We start from the raw sequence: 8,517 nt of genomic DNA on the forward strand, positions 1-8,517 counted from the left end.
CGCTTTCGAAACATCACTGTATTCAACGAACTTGAGCTTTACTGATTTGAAGTCCCACTTTGCGCGCTTTTTGTTAGGCACATGCTAGAATACATCCACCCCGAATCGTTGTACATGCCCCAGCTTGGGTTTCTTACTAATCCATCATACGCTGTACCGGAGATTGAGCGAGAGGGCAGTCGATTTTGAAGGTAGTTGGCTGTAACTTCCGTCTCTCCGCAGAATCGACGATCCATGTTGGCGTCTATGAGCATTTCCATTTCCACCAAGTACCGATGTTTGCGCTCGGCCACTCCGTTTTGAACGCAGTGAACTGGTCAACAATTCCGTTCCGGTTCAGATACGTCAAGAAATATCTCCGCCTTCCAATGGTTTTGGTCCGCATCGGTCCACAGTTCATCACCGCCAACCTCTTGGAGTCGGACACTTTCTGGAACGGCTTTCGCTGCATTTTACCTTGAGCACATGCTTCACACACCTCCTTGCTAATGCATCCTTTCATGATAGGCTTCATGATAGTACCACAATCTATATTGCCAAACCGCTGATGCCAAACATGAACTCACTCGCTGGCCGATGTCGCCAAAGATGCAGACCAAAGATGTATTGACGGATCACGAATAAACCTCCTTCTAACTCAGCAACTGCACCAATCGTTCCATTTTCATTTCGGATGTCCACTGGTCCATGTACGGGTCACAACATAAATTCCACACTCAGGTTTCCACAAGAAACGGTTCTAAAAAAATCCCTGCGTCCTAGTCCTAAAGAACTGGTACTAAAAAATCTACGATGAAATTTTCGAATCAACCATTTTTGCGGATGTTCCGGATCTTCCATGGGACCAAAAGGTGGCCGGTCAGTGTTTGGTCACAACATCAATTCCATACTTTGTTTTATCTTTATTTATGTGATTTTTTATTCAACATAAGTTCATCACCTACAATTCCATACTCAGGATTCAACAATAATAGGTTTTAAAAAATCCAGGCGCTTTACGATGAAACCAATCAATTGACCATTTTTACAGATACCTATCCTTGATTTTTCAGGGGATCACCTGGTGAACACAATGGGTAGACACCTTTACGTGGTGTGTTACGGGGTAAGATCTACCACGGTTACATTGCCAGCTACAGGCAAATCCTGACCCAACGAATACCTTCCTCATTATCCAACTCCGTGGTACTTATGAGGGTGTCGCTAAGTCCGTGGCTTCTCGTTAAATAAGTACCACATCAAATCTTCCTTCCTCTCCCTAGTTACGGTGAGGATAGGCTTGGCCAGGAATAGTATTCCTCATGCTTTTGTTATTTTTGTTAAAGATTGGAATCAAGGACCACTCCCCTTCTTGATTTCTGATAGCATTCTAGATAAGGATCTCAAAAGTAAAACATGAGTATCACTAGTGTCCAATCTACGAATTACACCGTAACAATGCTAATGCTAATGCTAAATCACCTGGTGAACACAATGGTCAGTGCATGGGTTACAATAATTCCACATTCAAGACTGTGCTTCACAGGATCATTTCTGTAGGCAAGTTTTCACCACACGTTTTTTTCCAACAGGAAAAGATTTCCTATATCGCACAAAAACAAGATCGAACAGGACCCTCTACCAATCCAGCAAGACGAAACAGCTGAATATAATAAACCATTTTCCAAAAGCGAGTTAGATGAAGCAATGGAAGCACTTAAAGGATCCTCACCAGGACCAGATAATATACATTACGCTATGATTACTAATCTTCCAATTGAATATAAAAATCTCCTGTTAAACACCTACAATGGGCTATGGATGCAATCAATTTATCCTGCTAGCTGGACGAAATCTATTGTTGTACCCAGTGATGGGAAATGTACAGTAAAACACTGTGATTATGTGAATGTTTACATTTTATCCGGTCAAATTTCATGCACCGCACAAACCGAAACAGGTTTTCAAAAAAAATGTACGCCTCATTGTGACATTTTTTTTGCCGATGAGGGAAACTGTTTGTTTGCTTCTGTGTGAGAGTCGAGCCGTCGGTGCGGTCAGCATTTGCATAAGATTTCTTGTTTCGGTTCGTGCGCAGCGCAAACAGAACAGAATCGAGTTTAATTGCCTGTGGCGCAAAGCCTAGAAAGAGTACTAGCCGTTGGTACTAATTTATTAGTTCTAGTCTCTAAAATGAGCAAGGAATAATGAAATTATCATTTACCACCAAAAACGGTCATACGTCGGTGAAATGAGCGTACAGAAATATTCATCGTGGGGAGAGAAAATAATAAAACCATGTGCTGACTGTCGTCTGCTTGGTCGTGGCTGCTGCTGCGGCTGCCGTGCTTTTGTTTTTCTTTGACTGCGTGGCAGAATGAATGATAAAAAGAAATGTCAACCGTTCCCATCCCTGGGTACCAATATACAAAGGAAAAGGAGTAAGAAACAACCCGGAAAACTACAGACCTATCTACCTGAATAGCTGTCTTGGGAAAATTCTTGAAAGAATGATTAACAACCGCCTCATCCACATAATAGAAACACGTAAACTGATCAACGAACACCAATTTGCATTCCGCAAAGGCAAATCCACGACTGACTATCTTGCACTCTTCGATACTATCACAAGAGAAGCAATGCACAAAAAAAATTTTTACTCAAGCTGTTTTTCTTGATATAAAAAGGCCTATGATACCACTTGGCGAAGGATGGTATTAAATAAAATCAAAGACTGGAAAATTGAAGGAAATCTCCTGAAATACATATATCAGATGCTGCAACATCGCACTTTCAGAGTAAAAGCAAATGGAACCCTGTCCCAAGAAACAATAATGGAAAACGGCCTATGCCAAGGATCAGTAATAAGTGTTACACTATTTCTAATAGCAATCGACACAATTTGCTCAGAGCTCCCCCCAGAAGTCAAAGTGCTCCTATTCGCTGACGATGTCGTCCTCATATGCAGTGATGGGAACATGAAAAGGCTCAACAAAAAACTACAATCAGCCCTTAGATCCATAGAAACATGGGAAAAACGCACGGGCTTTAAAATTTCTCCTGAAAAATGTGCCACGGTAGTGTTCAAAAACCCTAGAACAAGGAAACCTGAATCCCCCCAACTTACACTAAATAATGTAACCATACGAGAAAAAGCTCAGTCACAAATGCCCTGGAGTAACATTGGATCGTCATCTCACATACAAAATACATATTGAAGAATTAAAAGCCACTTGTACACAAAGAAATCTGGCCCTAAAAATTATCGCCACACAAACATGGGGAGGCGATAGGAAATCCTTAATTAAAATTTACAAAGCCACCATACTGGAGAAAATATTATACGCAGCACCACTACTACATTCCATAAGTGAAACTACAACCAAACAACTAGAAAGTGTACATAACCAAGGACTACGAACAATCTCCGGAGCTTTTCGATAGGGCGAAAGTATACAAGCTGAAGTTGGCATACCCAACCTCAGATTCCTGATGAACCAAAGACTAGCAATTTTCGCATCAAAAAAGATAAACAGCGCACAACATTCTCCCAATCACGAAACGGAAGACCAAGAAGAAACTAACAGTTCAGGGGAACTATGGAACCAAGCAGCAGTTCCTGAGCCTAACAATATTCAAAATAGAAGCAGAGAAATACTGGAAGAATTAGAAACTGATTTACCACCGTGCAGAACTATGACATTTCCTTCTACTGCACCATGGAATAGGAAAAACATACTTACCGACAATACATTACACACTGGTTCAGACGCCCCCAAAACGTGCGTTTTTTAGTTTTCGACCTGAAAACTACATTTTAGAGTCATGATGTCTTCAGAAGAGTTGAAGGATATTTCTTGGGCTTTCTTTTGATAAGAAAATATCAATGATCTATCCACCTTGAAGAAAGTGAATTGGAACATCTTTTCTGAAGACACAATATTGGACAAACGGTTTTGTAAGGAATTAGAGCACGTTTTGTATGAATGACCCCCAAAAATCATATTTTGAGCATAACTTTTTTGGAAATGATTTTAGCACTATGGTTCATTCTAGAAAGTTGTGCATAATGACAAAAAACATGTTTGTCTAGAAGACTACTTTGATCTATCTTGAAACCTGTCAAAGTTATTAAGGAATTTTTAGAAAAAATAGTCAATTTTCACATCAACACACCATGAAAAGCGGCAAGAGGCGGCAAGCCAAACAGCCACCATCTGAAAGATTCGGTTTTAAGCTACCGAATGCACAATGTTTTGTTTTGTTCCGTCGTGTTCCACTATTGTTTTTAATCAACTTAAAATAGTCCTTAATGTACGTTTTTCAGTACAACTGTTACGTAAACAATTAAAAAGTGGCTAACATGATTGGTTATTTATTGCATAGTAACAATTCACATTTCTTCACATTCTTTATAACATTGCAGAGAACAACCACTGCTTTCGTACATCTGCGTAAATTTTTTATTTCATACCGCCCTTCAAGGTGGATAGATCATTGATATTTTCTTATCAAAAGAAAGCCCAAGAAATATCCTTCAACTCTTCTGAAGACATAATGACTCTAAAATGTAGTTTTCAGGTCGAAAACTAAAAAACGCACGTTTTGGGGGCGTCTGAACCAGTGTGCATTAGTATCAGCCAGTAGACAAGGGAAGAATCATATTGAATTGTGGAAAATCTTCGCGAGTCGAATGAGTACCAAGTACAAATATCACACGCCAATATTTACTGATGGATCCAAAAACGACTATAGAACGGGTTTCAGTATAATCATCGAGGGTAATGTCATACGGAAAAGAGCCCATGGCCAACTCAGCATATACAGCGTCGAAAGCCTTGCTATAATAGAAGCGCTAAAATGGATCATAAACCAAGGAAGAATAGGAGCATATATTCTATGTACTGACTCCTTAACCGTCATCTCAAGTTTAGACAAAAAGAAGATAAAAACCAGCACTAAAGACGAGATTGTCAAACTGCATAACGAAGCAGCAGAAAGCGGAACATCCATAACTTTCTGTTGGTTACCGAGCCACATTGGAATCCCTGGAAATGAAAAAGCAGATACTGAAGCAAAACGTGCACTATTAATGAATACTATCACGCAACAAATAGTAGATCACAAAGAAATCAAGACCATCATAAAATCAAAGATGACTAGTAAATGGCAACTGGAATGGGAGACCACAAGAAATAATAAGCTACGAGAAATAAAAATACCAGCTCACCCTTTAAAGAAGTATTCACAGGAATCCGCAAAAATGATGTAATATTAACTAGACTGAGAATTGGCCATACCAAACTCACTCACTCATATCTGCTCGAAAAAAATGACGCACCAAAATGCAGTAAATGCAACCAAGCACTCTCCATAAAGCACATAATAGTTGAGTGCCCAGGATATGATGACGAAAGAAGAAAATTCGGACTTCAACCAAACATGAGAGAAGCCTTAGCTGACGATACCGAACGAGCAAAAAAAGTACTCCGGTTTTTCAAACACATTTCGCTGATCGACGCAATATGAAAACATTGTATGGTGCACAAAAAGTGATATAAAATTATGGGAGGTGCCTCGTCGTGGCACAGTCCAATCAAGTAGACCTACAAACAACTACACCATGGGAAACACCGAAACGAAAGACCAGAGCCAGGATGTCAAACAAATTGGTGACCAACAGGTCACCGTCATCGAGAACCATGAGGTTCATACGGAATATCACTCCCAACACGAATGGAAGCTGACGGTAATCATGATAGCGGTCCTGATACTATGGCCTTGAAACTCCTCAAAATCGCGTGGAACTTCTGCAGAAAAGAGGCGCTAAAACAGCACGATTCAACAGGTGTAGCCAACGCAACGTAGCTGAAGAGACCTCGAAGACCCGAAGACCTGAAGATGGCGAGAATCATCGATACCATGAGACGACAATACCAAGTGTTCAAATAAGATTCAGTGACAAATTTTAAAAAATGACATGTAAACTATGTAATACATTTTAAGACCCCCAAAATAATTTAAAGGGTCTTAAATACAAAAAAAAATCCGCATTCAGAGTTCGACGAGAAATGGTTCTAAAAAATCTCGCAGCTCTAAGATGGAATTCTCGAGTTAATCATTTGTACGGATGTTTCGGATCTTGTGGACTATCGGGTTGTCAAAACGGTCAGTGTGCGGGTCACAACAACAATTCCATATTCAGGTTTCGACATCAATGGGTTTTGAAAAATCGCTGAGCTCTAACATGCAATGTGGTCAAAACGTCCATTCCGTATTCAAGGCTCGACAATAAATGATTCTAAAAACCCAGAATAATCCACCTAGCGGTGATGGTGCCTTTCTCGTGTATTATAAAACAAGAAAACACAAGAGTAACAAAAAGCACATAAGAGAAGTCAAAATTGCACTTGAGGGAGATAGATTCAGTTATTTCCATCAATTCACATTTATTTGCGTTCATTTGAATGCAGTGCAGCAGTTTTTGAAGGAAAAAATCAGATTCTATTATCTGTCTAACAGATTTGTTTACTCATAATAATTGTATAAAAATGTTATTAGTTTTCGAGAAAACAGGGGGATCGTGTTTCCCCGGGGATCACGTGTGTCCAGTTTCCTCTACAATTGGCGATCTAATGAAACAAAAATATTCTCTTTAAATATCAAATATCTACCTGCTTGGGGAGACTCGCCATGTTTGTTTGTTGGTTCATCGTGAATCTTCTGCGTAACGTCAATAGAGATTATCTTTGGACATACTCCGATGTATTACTTGATGGTGTAGAACATTTCGGCAATAGCACCAATATCTGCCATGGAAGAGGATATCCGGAAATATAAATCTGTTACGGCTCGATTCATCGAGCTTAGTAGATTGGTATATTTTTTTAAAACGTGTATCCTTTACATGCCTTAGTGTACGAGAAATGACACACAATGTCAACTGATTTCTATTATTCCTAATATAGCTTAAAGGAATTGAAAGAAACGCAAACTGCCAAACTCGTTTGATTCTATGAACCAATTAGTTTTGACTCATGCTCCGCTGCAAAATGGTCAGAACAACAAAGAAAAAAAAAACATCATTTCCCCAAAATTTGAAACCCTCTGTCCACATCGTAAATATTGATAATTACGAAAAACAGGCTGAGGAAATTTCATTAACTCTGTTGGGTGCCTAATAAGAGTGGCTTCGTGTTCGTCTGCGCCATCCTCCTACGGAGGCGATGCCAGCAGATTTCTGACACAACGCCTGAACATGAACGGGAAAATGGGATTCAACAGCTGTTACAAGTCATCTTATCACCCGGGCCACTTTATGTGTACAAGTTCTCGGCATTCTGTTTCTTCTGAAGCAGGGGCCAAGACGACTAGCATCCCGAAACAGAAGGTTGCGCGAAAAAGGGAAACAAAACCCTACCACCCTTGGGGCATGGTTTTTGTTAATGGTTTGTGCACCAGAGGGAATGAAGTAAGGGAATAATTCAATGTGCGGACTTTTCTAGTGTTTAATGAAAAGCAAAATTTGGAGCATGCAGATAAAAGTTTTACAATATCTGCATACCAACATGACCATTCCAAATGTATGAAGCAACTAATCAGAAAACACATATTATTTTTTCAGTACTTATAACATTCAGAAACGCCAGGGCAAGTGAACCGTTTGCTTGTTGGTCCGGTCTAAGTCTTTTCGAATGTGAAAAATCTCGTTTTCCTGAACACAATGTATCATTCTGATCGGTATACAAGATACAAATTTTTGGAACGAGAACCATCGAAAACTTTCGGTCAATTACTATAGGAATGTAATTAGGAACATCTAGTCGAAATGCCGCACAAGTTTGAGTTCCTACCTGCATAATAAGGTTTTATTACGGCATATAGAACAATGCTTAAAGTTTTATTTTGGTTTTAATTGGTTGTCATTTAATTAGATCCGCAAGAGTGCTTGAGAACTTTACGTTTGAATTCCAATATAAAGCATTTAACAATGCTCTTAAAATAGGTAAGTGATAATGCTCCTGAAAATTTGATTTATCCTCAGGCTAAAAATGGAGACTGACATTAAAACCAGCAGTTAAGTTATATGTTGGTTTTGATCAAGACTTATAAGCTACTTAGCTTCGTAGAGTCCTGTATAAAACCCATATAACCTTTACCTCCTGAAGAAGACCTGCATAGGAATGCAGGCTTAGAAACTACTACTATGAATAAAACTAAATTTTCAGCACAAATTGTTTGACCCACGGAAGCTTTCATTTCGCTTTCAGTCGAAAGTAAAAAAAAAACGATAGCAGTTTTTCTATGTCGTAGATTATGTGTAGAGAGACTGTTCCGATCTCCATCTCACTCACTGAAAATACGTTCATCATCATCGGCACCAATTTCTTCCAACTTCTTTTTTGTCGTCAACGACGAGCTCCTGTAGAAAAAATCATAGATCAAATGCCTTTCCATTGCTCTGCTTTCAATGGGATGAACATCAGAGCCATGAGTTTGAAATCCAGGAGCAGTTCCTTATATATTAAAGGTAATTGA

At 39.3% G+C, this 8,517-nt stretch overlaps 1 non-coding gene across 1 annotated transcript; it reads left to right on the plus strand.

Moving 5' to 3' along the window:
• The first annotated feature begins 1,508 nt into the window (after positions 1-1,508).
• LOC134228204 (small nucleolar RNA U3) lies at positions 1,509-1,607 on the plus strand. The gene has a single exon (XR_009983871.1). It is a non-coding gene; the product is annotated as a small nucleolar RNA U3 (small nucleolar RNA).
• The last annotated feature ends 6,910 nt before the right edge of the window (positions 1,608-8,517 follow it).

This window comes from Armigeres subalbatus, chromosome 3, assembly GCF_024139115.2.
Source record: "Armigeres subalbatus isolate Guangzhou_Male chromosome 3, GZ_Asu_2, whole genome shotgun sequence".
Classification (NCBI taxonomy): domain Eukaryota; kingdom Metazoa; phylum Arthropoda; class Insecta; order Diptera; family Culicidae; genus Armigeres; species Armigeres subalbatus.